Here is a 17365-nt window from a genome sequence, read left to right as displayed (position 1 = left end):
TATGAAACTAATATCTAAAATTGCCATGGATACGATATTTATTTATCAATGGTTCATTCATGAATAAGGGTCGTTGCCATGGCAATTTTAGCTAATTTTGGCCCAAATCTGTGTTATCTATAATAATAATAATAATATTTTATTTATTCTGGCACGAGTCCCTAGAATAATACAGAGAAATAAATAGATGAGGGCTGAGGAGCCTCAGAGATACTTAAACAAAAAAATATAAACAGTCATTATAAAAAATAATTATAGGTTACTTTCCCACTTTTATCAGTTGAACAATAAAAAAAAAATGAATAAATAAAAAAGAGAAAAGAAAACGATGTAAAAATAATTAAGAATGATATAATAGTTAACATACATATTTACAATTACATTAATTTACAATTGTATGGGGTCTGAATGGATAAGAAATGATTGAACAGGCGGGATTTAAAGGTCGGAAGGGTATTAGAGCGACGGATGTTGGAAGGGATGGAGTTCCATAAGGATGAAGATCGGATAATGAACGATCTATCGAAAGCAGCGGTTCGGTGGGCCTTGTGTATAAATCTGAAGGCTGGGAACGGGTATTGCGGGAACGAATAGAGAATTTGAATTGAAGGAGCTCGGAGATGTATAAAGATGGAAGCCAGGAAATACTTACGAAGAGTCGGGAAGAAAAAAAGGCAGTTATCGCACCCCAATTTTTGATTACTTTAATGAAAACTAGGTATAATTAATAGCCAAAATTGATAAGTCTGCCAAGTATAGGTAGGAGGAATAAAAAATGGCGGCTGCTTCAAAACTTTAAAAAACACTATTTTTTCATTCAGAGCTCTATATCTTAAAAACTACCAACAACACTAAAAAACCTAAGAGTACATTATTTAAAGAAGAGTAAATTTTCTAAAATATTAGCCTTAAAAAAGCTATTGGTGTCCAATAGTTCTCGAAATATAGCTTTTTAAAAACCAAACTTTTTTAAAAATCTACCGAAAGATTAGTAGTTAGTTAATTTATATTAAGAAATCTGTATATCAGAAACTATGTGACGTACAGATGTCTATTAGCACTTAAGTTAAAGCTAGTATAATGAACTATACAGAAGTTTATGACCTCTACCTTCGTAGGAATAGTATTTTTCATGACAATAAGTTTGATTTATGAAAAACATCATTTCAGAAATCAATTGACGTACAGATGTCTGCCAGCGCTCAAATTAAAGCTAGTTAAATTTACTATAAGATAGCTAATAATTTTTATCTTTGTAGGACTAGTAGTTTTTATGATATTTGACAAAATAAACTCCCAAAATGTTAATTTCTAGTTGTTCATATAAAATGTTGGATTTTTTAAATAATATATCTCTAGATCCATAAGACGTACATATGTCTGCCAACACTCAAAATAAAGGAAATTTAACTTGCTATAAAGTAGTTTATGACACTTATCTTCGTAGGGGTTGTTGTTTTCATGATATTCGCAAATGAATATAAATTTGGAAAATAAAAATTTGTCTGAACTACAATGAATCAATTTATTGTATTAAATTTCATGAAAACTACTATTTTTTCATAAACTACTTTAAAGTCCATTAAACTAGCTTTAATTTGAGCGCTAATAGACATCTGTACGTCAAATGGTTTTTGAGATATAGATTTCTCAAAATAAATTAACTGACTACTGATCTTGCAGTACCTTCTGTACAGCATATTTTGTGAAATGTTGCTTTTAAAAAAGCTGTATCTCGAGAACTATTGAACGTAAATATCTCTATCAGAGCTTAAATTTTAGAAAATTTACTCTACGTTAAATAATGTTCTCCTAGATTTTCAATTTTTGGTGGCATCTTAATGGATATGGAGCTCCGTATGACAAATTAATTATTTTTAACGTTTTGAAACAACCGACATTTTTAATCCCCTTACGTATACCTGGTAGACTCATCAATTTTGACTAGTCATTAACTACATAGTTTGTATATAAGGAATCAATAACTGAGGTGAAATACCTGCCTTTTTCCCCCCTATTTAGCACTTGTACTATAATTTGTTCATAATTTTAATAAGTTCAAATGACACTTATCTTCGTAGGGGTAGTAGTTTTTATGATATTCACATATGAATATGAATTTGGCAAATCAAAATTTGTCCGAACAACTATAAATCAATTTATATTAGCAAACTTCATCAAAACTGTTACTCCTACGAAGATAAACTACTTTATAGCTCATTAAACTAGCTTTAATTTGAGTGTTAATAGACATCTGTACGTAAAATGGTTTTTGAGATATAGATTTTTCAAAATAAATTCACTAACCATTGATCTTTCAGTACGTACCATACATATAGAGCTTCGAATGAAAAAATTATTTTTTTTTATCGCTTTCAAACAGCCGCCATTTTTTATTCCCTCTACCTATACTTGGCAGACTCATCAATTTTGATTAGTAATTATACATAGTTTTCATTAAAGTTATCAAAAATTGGGTTGAGATAACTGCCTTTTTTTCTTCCCGGCTCTTGTACTATTGACATATAGGTGTGATAGTGCAGTTTCGCACTACTGCTTCAAATAGTTTTTTTAGTATATCATTTGTGACTTTGTCTATTACTAGAAAATTATTATTTTTCCTTAGATATTGAATTTAAGGACATATGTGTACCTAGACCATTTGGAGTCCGTGACATACTTCTTTTTGAGACACGGGATTGATTTATTTTTGAGGCATGGTATGAATATAATTTTGGGACCTTGAGCCTATTTGTCCTTGAGCTGATCGCAAAGCGCAGTTTGGTGATGCATAAACATGTTTACGGTCTATCCAGCCGAGGTATAAAGGGACACAACAGCCTGGATTGCAATATTGAAGCAAAGGTAGGCACTGAACACAAAGAGCCAATATTGATCTGAAACATTAGGCAGGCCCTTGTTTGAACAGAAAATAGTGGTCTCGCACGCTCTAAGAGCATGGAATCCCAGGCTCGAGTGTGATTGTCTAATTGGACAAACTGACACGTATTAGGGTTTAAATGGAAAAAGAAACCCATATATTCAAGATATAAATACACATAAAGTGATATAGAAAGCTATCTGTTTTATAATGAATAATACAGGAAAATCTGTAAACCATTTACACACATTTCTCTTTCCGAAACATTAATAAATAAAAATAGAACCTGTTTCGAAGACACTTTTTGATCATTTACAATTTTCGACATACGGGGGTTTTCTTGGAGGAAAGTAACCGATTTAATCAGATCAGAAGGATGAGTTTTCATTCGATAGGGCCCCACATAAAATAAAAATCAACTCGCCCAGGCCGAAATCGAACTGGCGCCTCACCTTGCTAAGAAACAACTCCTCCATGGAAACTTTTAGTCCAGTGAAATTTAAGTCTTATGCATTGTCATTTTTGGGGTACAATTATCATAAGTGAGTAAGTCGTTACAGACACGGAAAGCCCAGTTTAATTGTGCAGATAACACAGAGAAAATACTTTAAGTATGATCTAGTATCTTATCTATAAAGAATCTTTTCATACTATTAGGTTATTGAAAAGTAATTTTTTTTTTTATATATTTTATTTACAACTGAATAAAAATATATACAAGTAAATTTGCTGTTGGTGACATAGTGACATAATACAAACATGTGGAGAATCTACCCATTGATAGAACTCCAAAAACACTTCTAAAGGAGAAGATCTCGAGGCCATCTTCTTTTCAGACGCCTAGGAGGATTATTAGGCATTGAAGGAGAAGCCAGGTTAGAAACGAGTTGGTTTGGGTGGTTGGGAAGGTTAAAAGTAATTTTAAAATTATGTTCAATCCTTACAGTCCAAAAATCCTTCGTAAAATCCTTAATACTCTTTATTACTTTGTCACAAATCATGTCATCCATCAGGACCTCAATGTCTCATATGTTACCGATTTGGCCAGAACTAGATACAATTCCTTCCATGATAAACTTCTCAACCACCCAAATCCACTTGTTTCTAAGCTTCTCCTTCATTGCCTAATAATCCTCCAAGGCGTCTGAAAAGAAGATGACCTCGAGATCTTTTCCTCTAGAAATGTTATTGGAGTTCTATCAGAGGGTAGATTATTCACATGTTTGTATCATGTGACTATGTCACCAACAGCAAATTTACTTGTATATATTTTTATTCAGTTGTAAATAACAATAAATAAATTATTAAATAAAATAAAAAATAACATGATGTTTGATAAAGAGGAATAATTAATAAATATAAAGACATATATATGATGGTCAGGGTTGCAGCCAAAAATAATTAAAATATTTTAAAACTATAATTTATGGTTTATTATCCGACGTTTCGCCCCACATTGTATGCCTTCATCAAGACTAAAGAGACACAAAAACATCTAAGAGGCTTTTGAAATAGTAAGGTAAAAAAATACGTAGTAATATAGTAATTATAAGGTGATTAAGTAGATAGGAAGGTAGGGTTAAAATTATGTAAACATAAGTGAAAAAAAAATTATATACCAACAGAAGGAAGGAAGAAATAAAATAGCATTAATAAAAAATAAACATTGATAAGAATATTAAAAATTATGTAAACATTTAATCTTATACTTTTTTTAAAAATATTTATTTATTGCTATTTATAACTGTACATTATAATACATTTAGTAAATCTGATCTAAGTTAAATTGTTGAGTGTTACAGGCGTGTAGAGAAATTACCCATTCGTAGCACTCTAATGACATTTTACATTAGCTGGTCTCGTGGCCATCTTCTACAGACGCCTCGGATGATTGTCAGGAATGGAAGAGGATGCAAGGTTAGAAACTAGGGGGTTTGAGTGGTTAGGAAGTTTATAATGGAAGGAGTGATATCTGGTTCGGGCTAGATCGGTTACATAGGGAACATTAAGGCTTTTATGTATGATTTTATTTGTGACAAAGTAAGGAGCATTGAGGATTTTACGAAGGATTTAGAGCCCGAAAGTTCAACTCCATATATCCAGATTGGCCTTATTACAGTCATGTAGATCAGTCTTTTGTAATGTGTTGGAAGTTTAGACCGTTTGTCTAGTAAGTGCTGTAATAGTCAAAATCGACGTACAGTTTCTTGTCTTTTCAGTCTTGTGTGAGGATTCCAGGTTAATCGTTTGTCCAAATGTAGTCCAAGGTAGGGGATCTAACCTTATAGTTTATGTATTTTTTTATTCTTCGACGCTTCCCTCGTACAGGTTCAGCGGTGGGGGAAATGGTGAAAACCATGAATCTTGGCATGGTGTTAGAAAAAACGTCCCTCTATCCTGGAGGCTGGCCAGCATGTTATTGGCTATGGCGTGGTAGTAGGGACCAGTCAGGTCCTGACTGCATGTCACGATAGAAAATATCAATTGGCATCCCAGTCGTTACGTCTTCGGAGTCTTCCTGCGGCAAGGTGGGGATCAAAAAATGAGACCCCCGACCCCAATTTTATACAATTAAAAAAAAAAAAGAGATGCAAAATTCGGATTATGTAAATCCGACAGGTTATTTAAGCTCCAAATAGGCTTGTGAGGATCAAACGAAATTCAAATGCATGCATAATTTATCCAAGTGTAAATGATAGGCAATCTAGAGCCTGTGATATTGAGCCAATCTAAATAACATAGATATACATTTCTGCCTCTGGCGTCCCATTATCTCATGTATGTTTTCGGATTTATAATGAACGTGTGCACGTCGGAGAACGCATTGGCAATTATTTTCTACATTATTTAACTTTTTTGAAATTCAGCCAACAATTAAATTAATTATTTTTGCTGTATTAAAAAAAAAAATACTAAATGGTTAAAAAAAATATGAATCATAAAACATATATTGAAACATAAAATATCTAATTAGTTTTATCAAGTGTATAAGTGTATCAAGTGTCGTTAAAGAGAAACATTAAATGAAATAAAACAGGTAAAAGAAATAAAATTTATTCAATAAAGCCCAGGAACCGATAGTAGGGAAGGATAGAGGGGTGAATAAAAAGTGAAAATATTGATAAGTTTTGATCGTTTGAACGAATAATAAAATTGTATAATTTAAAAATTCGATCTTCTGTAAGAATTAGAAATTAATTTAACTTTGAATATTCTCAAATTTTTATCTATTTACTAGAAGATTATTGATTGATCGTGTATATAGATGAATGGAATATGGTCCGGGTGCGGTCAAAAAAACTCAAATAGTAAATAATTACACTATTTTATTGAGCCAACGTTTCGCCCCACGTTGCAGGGCTTCGTCAGGGCTAAAAAATTATTAATTACTTTATTATTAGTTTTCTATTATATTTTACAATTTTCTGTATCCCCACTCATTTGGTATATTTTGTTTCTTAATCACTTACACACATTGTATCCCATTATTTTGTACTTTACTCTTCCTTTGTTTTTCTATCCGTTTTTTTTTTTAATTAATATTTCTTCTCCCCCTATTATGTATCTTACCATTTATTGTTCACCTAATTTAAATACTTTTTTACTATGTTTACTTTACAAATTATTTTCGTTATTGTAGCATAACTGTCATCCCCACTCCTCCCAATACAAACCGTCACTTTGTCTTTGACTGCCTTCAAAACAGGTGTGCATTCTGTCTCATCATTTGATTTGTATTTTTTCTTTTTCTTTTTTCATCTCTTTATTTGTACTTTCTTTAATATTTCTTCTCTTATCTATATGTTACTATTAACCTTTTCATTTACTATTTACAACCTTTAAGTTTTCTTATTATATCTTACTTTTCATTTTATACCTCTGTTATTTTACACTTATGTTTTTTTCTTTTTTCCTTTTTGTAACTATAGTGTTTGTATCTTTTTTAGCCCTGACGAAGCCCTGCAAAGTGGGGTGAAACGTTGGCTCAATAAAATAGTGTAATTATTTACTATTTGAGTTTGTTTTTTTACCGCACCCGGACCATATTCCATTCATCTTTTATCTATTTACTGTTATGATCACATTTAATGATTCGAAAATAATATAGTATTACTGAGACAATTATGTAACACCATATAGTGATTTTATAATGTATGGTATATCATATATGAGGGATATATATTATTACTTTAACATTATCTTAGCAATCTTGGCAAAGGTGAGCCATAACCAGATGAGTTGCTTGTTTTCGCCTAGAAACAGGACATGATCTTATCCAAAAATATCTCCATCGAAAGGCATATTAGTGTCACCGAAATGTCCTCTATCCAACATGGAAGACAAGTAGAGAGTATCGTATAGAGAATATCTTTTAAAGTGTATTCGTCGCGAAGATATTCGGCAATATTTTTTTCTCTTTTATTTTAAGTTAAGCTGGTATCCCAACCCATCCTAACACTATTCTCACCACGCATGCCGATGACACATGTGTATTGTCAATGAACAATGATCCTTACACTGTATTCCAAACTCTCCAATCCCACATCACCACCCTTGAAAAATAGGGCCGAAAACGGAGGATTAAAATAAATCCCACCAAATCACATTTTCCATTAATTACAGTCGCAAAACCCATGACCTTTGTCCTACAGTATCCTTTAATAATACCCCACTTATTCCTGTCGAACAGATTCGTTACTTAGGATTAAATCTGGACAAACGACTGGCATGGAATCCTCACACAAGACAAAAAAGACAGTAGACTGCTCGTCGATTCCAACTATTACAGCACTTACTAGACAAACGGTCTAAACTGCCAAACCATTACAAAAGACTGATCTACATTAATATTATAAGGCCTATCTGGAGCTTTGGGGCTGCACTAAACTATCGAATTCCTCCCGAATCCAATTTATACCGTCCGAAATCCTTCGTAAAATCCTTAATACTCCTTATTTTGTCACGAATCAAGTCATCCATCAGGACCTCAATGTCCCATATGTTGGCGATTTGGCCATAACCAGATGCCAATCCTTCCATGATAAATTTTTCAACCACCCAAATCCACATGTTTCTAACCTGGCTTCTCCTTCATTACCTTATAATCCTCCTAGGTGTCTGAAAAGAAGATGGCCTCGACATCTTTTCCTCTAAAAATGTTATTGAAGTTCAATCAGTGGATAGATTCTCCACATGTCTTTACCAAGTCAATATGTCATCTACAGCAAATTTACTTGTATATATTTTTATAAAGTTGTAAATAACAATAAATAATTTATTTTAAAAAACAAATATTTAAAAGGGCAAAAATAACCTTCGGTAGATTTTTGAAATTTATATGAATTTACCAATACTATCTGTCATTAAACAAATTACAAAAATTAGGGTTATATACCCAATGATTAACAGGAAAACCCGAATATTCTAAATGATAATTAAACAAGCTTTAGTATAATGGGCAAATTGTTGAACTGATTTGGAAGTTGAGAACAATTTGCATGTTCATGCCTAACTTAGAACAAGTTCACGAGACAGCCAGTTACCGTCATGACGAATTTATTATGTTCTCGAAGTCCTAAGCAGCGAAGCAGCTCTTCAACTTTAAGCTTATTTTATCTTGTCAATCTAACATAAGTTTTGTATCTCAGGTGTCTCATTAGATTTATTCAAAAGGGTTAAGCAACATACTGTAAGTAAAGTCATAAATTATTTATTTAGACAACTGTATAACTTCAGCCACATCGGCCTCTTTCGTCTTGTATCTTAATTTAAAAAAAGATTTAAAATCAACAAAAAGAAATTCCAATTTTTAAAACAAACACTATGTCTGACCTTTCGAAACAGGTCAGACATAGTGGTTTTTTTTTTAACATTCTCTTCAGGACCTGTTTAATCTCTGATCCATTGGAGCCGTACAGTAGTATTTATTTTATTTTTATTAATTTTGTAAATTTGTTTATTTTGTTTTCATAATTTATTTAGCTAATTATATTTTTCACATATTTTAAGACCTTTCATTTTTACTTATATTAAATATTTATTTATTTTCTATTGTCATCCTACCCAAATAAATGTTTATATTCCGAACCAGCTTCTTTTGTTTTTTTTCTTCTTTTTTTTTTGGTTCTTTTTAAAGCATTCCTACAAAAAGACATTGTCAATTTGAGGTGGCTTTAGTGCTTATATTCATTATTTTATTTTTATTTTATGTTTATGTTTTCTATTGCTGGACTGCCAAATAAATGTGCATATCTGACCCAGTTTGTTTTTTTTAAATAAATAATTCTTTTTTATTTATTTATTATTACTGTTTTGAAAATATACTGTTGGTTTATATTTTTCTGTATTTGATGTTTCAGATTTTTGTTTATACTTAATATGAATATGAATAATTAGCAGAAATTATACCTTTATTTATTATTTTTAGTTTATAGAAAAATGCTTTATTTAGTCACGCTGGCCAAATACATTGCGTTGCCAAAATACACAGCATACCAATAAATCCATGATATATTTGTATATACATGATACAATAATAACAATAATAATAACATAAAACTATTTTTTCCCCTACCTTTTCCTTTTACAATCAATACTCGTTTACACACTAAATACAAATATTTGCTTTTTTTTTGTTTTTTCTATTTAAAAATTTTATTTCATTTAATTGACAAATTTGTTCTTCCTAATTCACTCTCTGAGACTCTCTCCAGTGATCCGCTATCCAAGTTCGATCGGTTAAACAAATTAAACGAATTTCTTATTTAATAGCAAACTAAATCTATCCAAAGACATAATAGTCTCAGCAGTAGATCAGTTTAGGAAAAACAAATAAATAAATAAATTTAAAAAAAACATTAATATATAAATTAAAAAACAAAACAAAAAGTTACTTAAAAGAAATACTGGAATGAATAAATAAGCTAATGGAATAAATAATTTAAAACACAAATCGACAGGACCAAAAACTAAAAAAAAAACAATTATTTCTAAAAATTATTTTATTTTTTATCTTTTTTTTATAATCAAAAGTTTGTCACTTTATGTTTTATGATATGACATATGGTTTTACTTTATTTGTTCTACTTTTATTTTATATATTCTGTTAATAAATGTTGTTCATTTTTATCTTTTCCAATTCATTAAGTTGTTGTCTGGGGCTTTAGGGCGTAAAACCCTGAGGTCATCAACGCTCATGTTTCGTGCTTTATAATTCTGTTTTATTTATATTTATAATTCTATTTCACTTTATTTTTCTCTTTAAATAATTTCGAAAAAAAAATTAAATGAATACTTCTTTTGGTATTTTTTTATTACGTATAACAGATTTTCTGGTTTAAATCTTATTCAAAAGGCCATTCCTTTTTAAGAAAACTAAGACCATTTCCACGTTCTTCTGGTCATCATTCAGAGCATTCGATACACTCGGTTCCACTCTCAATCTACTCAAGTTCGCAGAATAGAAATAACATTTCTCAAATATGTGTCTGATCGTAAGTACACTGTTGCAGTATTGACATTTTGGCGGTGGCTGATCAGATATCAGAGTTAAACTTGTATGACCTATTCTCAATCTGGCAATAGCTACCTTCTCCCCGCGTTTGGAACGGTTTGATGTTGTTCATGGTTTAGTGGTTTTTTTGAAATTTTTAATTTGCTTGGCGGGCTTTCATCCCACATGGCTAGCCAACTAGATGATCTCATATTTTCATTGGAAGAATTCATTAAGTTTTATGATGGTTTATAATTTTATTTTTATTTTGTATTCTACTCTAAGGTTCTAATGCCTAATTTTTCTGCCTGTACTATTATTCTAAAGAGATCAATTCCAGAATAAATAAAGAATATTATTATTATAATAATAAGTCGATTACGGTGGCTTTAACAATTAGCATGGCCTGCTAATTAATTAGAAACTAGATAAATGGTGAGAAACTTAACAAATTACAGTGTTTATCCCACTACTTATTCCAAATGGAGCTGGGACTAGAAGCCTTTTGAAGGGAATTAAAGGCAGAATTCCAGTGAAAGAGCATAACTGCTGTATTGCGTGAAGACCGAACTAGCTCCAGGTATTTCCCCCAAGTTTCTGACGAGCCTGAATTGCTTTCTTGTTCAGGGGACGTTGGTTAGCCCCACTCCTTTTCATCAGAGCTATTACCACTCCCTTGCACGTGCCTCAATAAAACTCCGACGGCGATGAAGTTGTCTTTAAAGTGTCAGAACTCTCAACAGCTCGTATTCCTCCGACTGAAAATGAATATTTAACTGTTTTTATAGTTTTATTTAAGAAGGTATTCAAAAATGTGAAATAATTAACTTAATGTAGTATAATAAACTTCTTCACCATATTTAATTTTTTTTTCAATCATAACATTTTGTTACGTTTACTAGCTCTCATTACTAGACAATAATTCTTGAGACTAGCCCCTTCAGAATCATATTACAGACATCAAAATTAGGCTTTAGAGTAATTTTTTTTAAATAATTTATTTATTGTTATTTACAACTGTATACAAATATATACAATAAGTAAACTTGCTGTAGATGATGTAGTGACATGATACAAACATGTGGAGAATCTACCCACTTATAGAACTCCAATAACATTTCTAGAGGAGATCTCGAGGCCATCTTGTTTTCAGACGCCTAGAAGGATTATTAGGTAATGAAGGATAAGCCAGGTTAGAAACAAGTGAATTTGGATGGTTGAGAAATTTATCATGGAAGGATTGGTATCTGGTTCTAGCCAAATCGGCAACATATGGGACATTAAGGTCATTATGGATGACTTAATTCGTGACAAAGTAAGGATTGGATTAGAGAGAAATTCGATAGTTTAGTGGAGCCCCAAAGCTCCAGATAGGCCTTAGATATGTAAATGTAGGGTATTATTAAAGTATACTGTAGGGCAAGAAGTCGTGGGTTTACGACGAAGGGTAAATGTGATTTGGTGGAATTTATTGGAATTAATTTTAATCCTCCAGTGTTGGCACCATTCTTCAAGGGTAGTGATGTGGGATTGGAGGGTTTGGGATACAATGTAAGGATCATTGTTCACTGTCAATACACACGATGGCATTGCTGGATAGTGGATTCACGACTGTATAAAAATATATGCAATAAGTAAATTTGTTGGTAGTGATAAAATGACATGGTGCAAACATGTGGAGAATCTACCCATTGATGTAACTCCAATAACATATTTAGAAGAGAATATCACGAGGCCATCTTCTATTGAAAAAAGTTTTACCTTCCACCTTGGTTTAGGTCATGCTTAAAATATCCGAGTAAAGTACCAGTGGTTTAATTTCTAAGCATCTTAAAAAAAACAATATATTTTCGATTGGGAATAGATTTTTTTTTTCATTTATATTACGAATACTACAAATCACTACTTTCGAAATCGGTATAAAAAAAGATATTACAGCAATGAAAATTCACAAAAAGCCTGGGAATGTTACAAATGCTAAAGCAAGAGAGATAACTGTCTAATAAACCTGTTGATTATCTCGATATAGAGGAAGTTTTACTATTTATCGTACTAAGAGGTGCTAAGAGGAACATTCGAAGTTGAATTCAAAGTCCTTAAGAGAACACATAAAGCTAAGTAAACCGCTAAGTCCACACTAAGCAGATAAAACTTAAAGTCCTTACAACTAGTAAACAGACTTCAATTCAACTGCTATAAACTATTCTGTAAACCTCTTAATTCAGATGTTTATTACGTTCGGTATTGCCTCAGGCTGCGGTGTCTCTACCAAGTGAGTCTGTATCTGGAGAGATAAGAGAATCTATTTTGGACATAACAACAGAAATTAATAAAGTAATTTTAGATATTAATTATTAACTCTTATGCATAGATTCTTTTATTTATTAGCGAACTTGCTCAGCCTCCACTGACTCACTGCCAGTGATGCGGCGAGAGGTATGCGCTGGGATCTTCAGAGCTCTGCTCTACCCCTCACACGTGGGGGATAGAGTGGGTTCAGAATCTGTATATTAGAGAGTAGATGTGACTAAAGAACATATTATTTTATCATTATGTTATTTTATTTATTTTTCAAACAGATAGTTTGATTATGTTCATTTTGTTTATTCTTCTGTTTGTATATATTTTAAGAGAGTTTCTTTTTTTTTATTCATTTATTTATTTTATTTTATTTTAGTATGTATGAGATCATTCATCACTATTACCTATTGCCCACAACTGTGTGGCAGATTGTGCACCGTATACGGTAGGCCTGCAACTGCAACTGCCATGTCAGTTACAGACCTACCTTCTACGCCATAACCCCTGATGAAGACCTGAAATTCAGGTCGAAAAGTCGGCATAAAATAAATAAATATGGTTTTGTTTATTTATGTTGTTCTTTGCTGACCGCACCCCCCGACAAACTTCTCCAATCATTAATCTACGGTCAACTATCTACACCTCCTTCATTTTTATATATTATCATAATTAGCCACACCTTAGTTAAGTTTTATTTTTGTTATCTATTTGCTTTCTTTGTTATTTCTTTCTTTGCATATATTTTTTGAGTCCATCCCCCGAATCTAAAAAATAGAAATTGTTTGCAATATAACTCAGTCGCTTTGTATATATGAGATGATTGCACGCCGTGTGTGCAGATAGCTCCTCTAAACGTTTTTATTACTAAGGGTGGATTGCACACAGGTGTGTAATATAAAATAAAATAAAAACACATTATTAAATTGAACAACATTTATTTAATAAAATTCGAGCAGCATGAAATCCTTATTATAGGTTCAATAATGAAGAAAATAATATAATTATAAATAAGATAATATTAACCTTAATAAAAAAATTTTAAGAAGCAGTACAAAATAATGAATTTCCTGGAAGGACGACCCTTTCTTTTACACAATTAAACAATTTTAAATTAATTTTTACGTACTTTTAGGATAATTTTTGTTTTGAAACAGTCTTGTTCTAACGGCCGCTTCTTCCATACTGACTGTTAATTGCAATTCAAGATCATTAGACACACGGTGTGCTGTTGGTCTCGAATGGGTTAACTTATTCAAGTTTTTGTATACGACCCACTAATGCATCACAAACACTCCAGACACACAGAACATCCATTGAAGAATGGTGTCAAAATTGGAGAATCAAAATAAATCCTGACAAATCCCATCAGATCACCTTTACTCTGCGTCGTAAACCTGTACCCTTCTGTTCTACAGTATCCTTTCTAAATACACCACTAATGCCTGTTGAACAGATTCGATACTTAGGACTCCATCTTGACAAGAGACTTACTTGGACTAACTGAAACCACAAAAAACTGCTCGTAGATTCCGATTGCTACACTTACTTGACACACGCTCTAAGCTTTCCATTCATACAAAAAATTAGTATACACTATGATAATCAGAGCAATTTGGACATATGGAATTGAGTTCTGGGGCTTCACCAAACCATCAAATTCGTCCCGCATCCAATCCCTACAATTCAAAATCCTACGTAAAATTCTTGATGCTCCTTATTACGTTACAAATAAACTCATTCACAGAGACCTTAACATCCCATTCGTTGCAGATTTGGTCCAAAACAGATATGCGTCTTTTCATTCCAAACTCCTTAACCATCCTTACCCATTAAATTCTTAATCTTTCATCCTTAACAATCCCTGATAATTCTCCGAGGCGTCTGAAAAGAAGATGGCCACGGGACCTTCTAATTTAAATTAATGTTTGAAGTACCACCAATGGGTGGTTCCTTCCCGAGATTTTCAAGTGTATATAAAACATACAACATATTTATTTATTGTATTATTTTGTTCAGTTGTAAATTACTTTAAATAAATAAAAAAAGTTTTTGTATCTTTTTTAGCCCTGATGAAGCCCTGCTATGTGGGGCGAAACGTTGACTCACAATAAATAGTTTTATTACTATTTGAATTTTTCTTTTACCTCACTCGGACTATCTTCGTTTTATTAAAAGTCAATTAAATTGTAATGTTAAGGAACCAATTCAATTTGATATTTACTAACAATTTCAAGACGCATCCATCAATGTCTTACAAGAAACTTAAATTAAATTCCAGCCGCTGAAATCAGAGTCCTTACCTATCAGGATCTTTTTCGATTGGACCCGGCTTCAATAGCTGCTCCTCGAGACTTGAACCTATTGGCTAGACGATCCGATATTTAATTACCTCAAAACATTCTCCGATTGTCAGAAAACAAGATAAGGAGCAATTTTATTTTATTTTATTTATAATTCTATAGGAATAATTTACTTATATATAATCTTTTCAAATTCTTGAAACTGGTATTTATTGTTTAAATTATTCACTTGGTATCCTTTTTTCACTCTTCATTATTTCATTAACAATCCAACGTTTCGGCCAGTTCGATCATCCTCAAGGACAATTTTAAATATAAATGTTCACCTCACAACCAATTATTTAAAAACCATTTATAGGTTTTTTTCCCCAGGTCATTAATATTCTTCAAATCATCCTTTTTTCTCACAATTTAATTAATTCTAGATCAACTTAACAATATAAACTATCTTATCAAGCTTAAGTTTACGTGAGCAGGATAACCTGCATTATAATAATTGTATGTGAGGTGTAAATTTATATTTAAGAATGTCCTTGAGGATGGCCTAATTGGCCGAAACGTTGGGCGAGGATGCCAATTGATTTATTTAAACAATGAATAATTTACATTAAAATCATTAGTATATATTGTTTTTTAAATGATAATGATATCTCTAAAGTTAGTACGAAACAGAGTAAATAATTGAGTGTACATTTTTAATGGTTCGTCCATTTATCAATATTTGTACTTTATTACTTGTTTCGAACTTCGACATATTTTTTATTTATTTTTCAAATTCTGAATTTCGTATAAAAATTATATATTTTTTCCTATTTTTGAAAAATCCGCGTTGAAGCTCAGTTAAACTTCTTCAATGAGGATAAGATTTATCATATATTGAATAAAGAAGAAAAAAAAACACTTTATTAAAGAATGTTGTGCTGGCCAAGTTCATTGTTCAGCCTTATACACTTAAGTATACTTATGACTAGTGAATCACAATTAATTATAATCCTATTAATATAAATTGTCACAGCATTTTTGTAAATTGTAGCATAATAAAAATATCTGCATTATGTACTAAAGTTGTACACAATTTTTTTTCCTATTATTATTTATTATTTCTTTCCATACTCATTTATTTCTTTTTATTCTAGCTTTTTATCGTTCTTTGTATATGTTTTTAATTTCTCCATTTTTTAAATTCTAAAACATTCTCTCTTTTTTCCATCAAACATAAAATAAAAAGAAAGTCAAAAGTACAAAAACTATATAAACATTTTAGACATAGTAAAAAAATAAAAATAAATTTATAGATAAAACCCAACATAGTCGTCCACAATTACAATCTATTAAAATTCAAAAATACACTCTAATACATACATAAAAAAATTAAAATAAAATAAATAAATAAGCTAAAAGCAGCAAAGATAAAAGTGATAAATCTAAAAAAGATATCAAACATAAGAAAAAAGAATCGATAAATACAAAAAGTAATAAATAATATAAAAGTAATGATGTACATAAAAGTAATAAATATATGTACTAAAAGAAAAATATGTAATCAACATACAATTATATAGGTATATAAAACAATGTACGTTTATGAAAATCATCATTATTGTAAAAAGATTTTCAGAGGTTAATTGAAATGGTTTTTTTTCGCCATTTTTAAGAAAAACCTAAAAAGTGTAAAATCGATTATATGGTACTTCTGGTTGGTCGAAAAATGTAATTTCAGCTTGGTATGGGTAATTGTTTTTGAGCTTGGTCGCGCTTTGTGATACTTAATTATTTACACTAGACTTTTCAAGGGAATTTGAAAAGTATATTGTCGTCGTTATGACTAATTCGAAATTTTCCACGATTCAAACACTGCCATGTTTCTTCTTTGGAACAAATAAATAAACTGAGGTTTATAGGTAAACCAGTTGCAGTTGCAGTTATAGGCCTACCTTCTACGCCACAACCCCTGATGAAGACCTGAAACTCAGGTCGAAACGTCGGCATAAAATAAATAAATATGGTTTTGTTTATTTATGTTGTTCTTTGCTGTCCGCACCCCCCGATAAACTTCTCCAATCATTAATCTACGGTCAACTATCTACGCCTCGTTTTTTTTTAAGAAGTCGAATGGGATAAAACAAGCTTAGAGAATGCTTTAAGGGTGTTTTTAAGTATTGTTAAGTATTAAATAGGATTAAAATACAGTCCTTTGAAATTTTGAATTTGATAAAATGGTCATTTTTTTAATATATATATACACCCTATTATATACTGGGTATGTAAGTAGTATGGCTTTAATTTGTCAAAAGAAAATCCGTTATGATATAATTCATCTATTCAATACATATTTAATAATACATGACTGAACTCTAACCTGTTGAAGAAGACTTCGAAGTTGCATCGCTA

The sequence above is a fragment of the Halyomorpha halys genome, unplaced genomic scaffold (genome assembly GCF_000696795.3).
Source record: "Halyomorpha halys isolate HHAL.00 unplaced genomic scaffold, Hhal_1.1 Scaffold758.1, whole genome shotgun sequence".
Classification (NCBI taxonomy): Eukaryota; Metazoa; Arthropoda; class Insecta; order Hemiptera; family Pentatomidae; genus Halyomorpha; species Halyomorpha halys.
The sequence above is the reverse complement of the archived record's forward strand: the minus strand, read 5'-3'. Positions refer to the sequence as shown.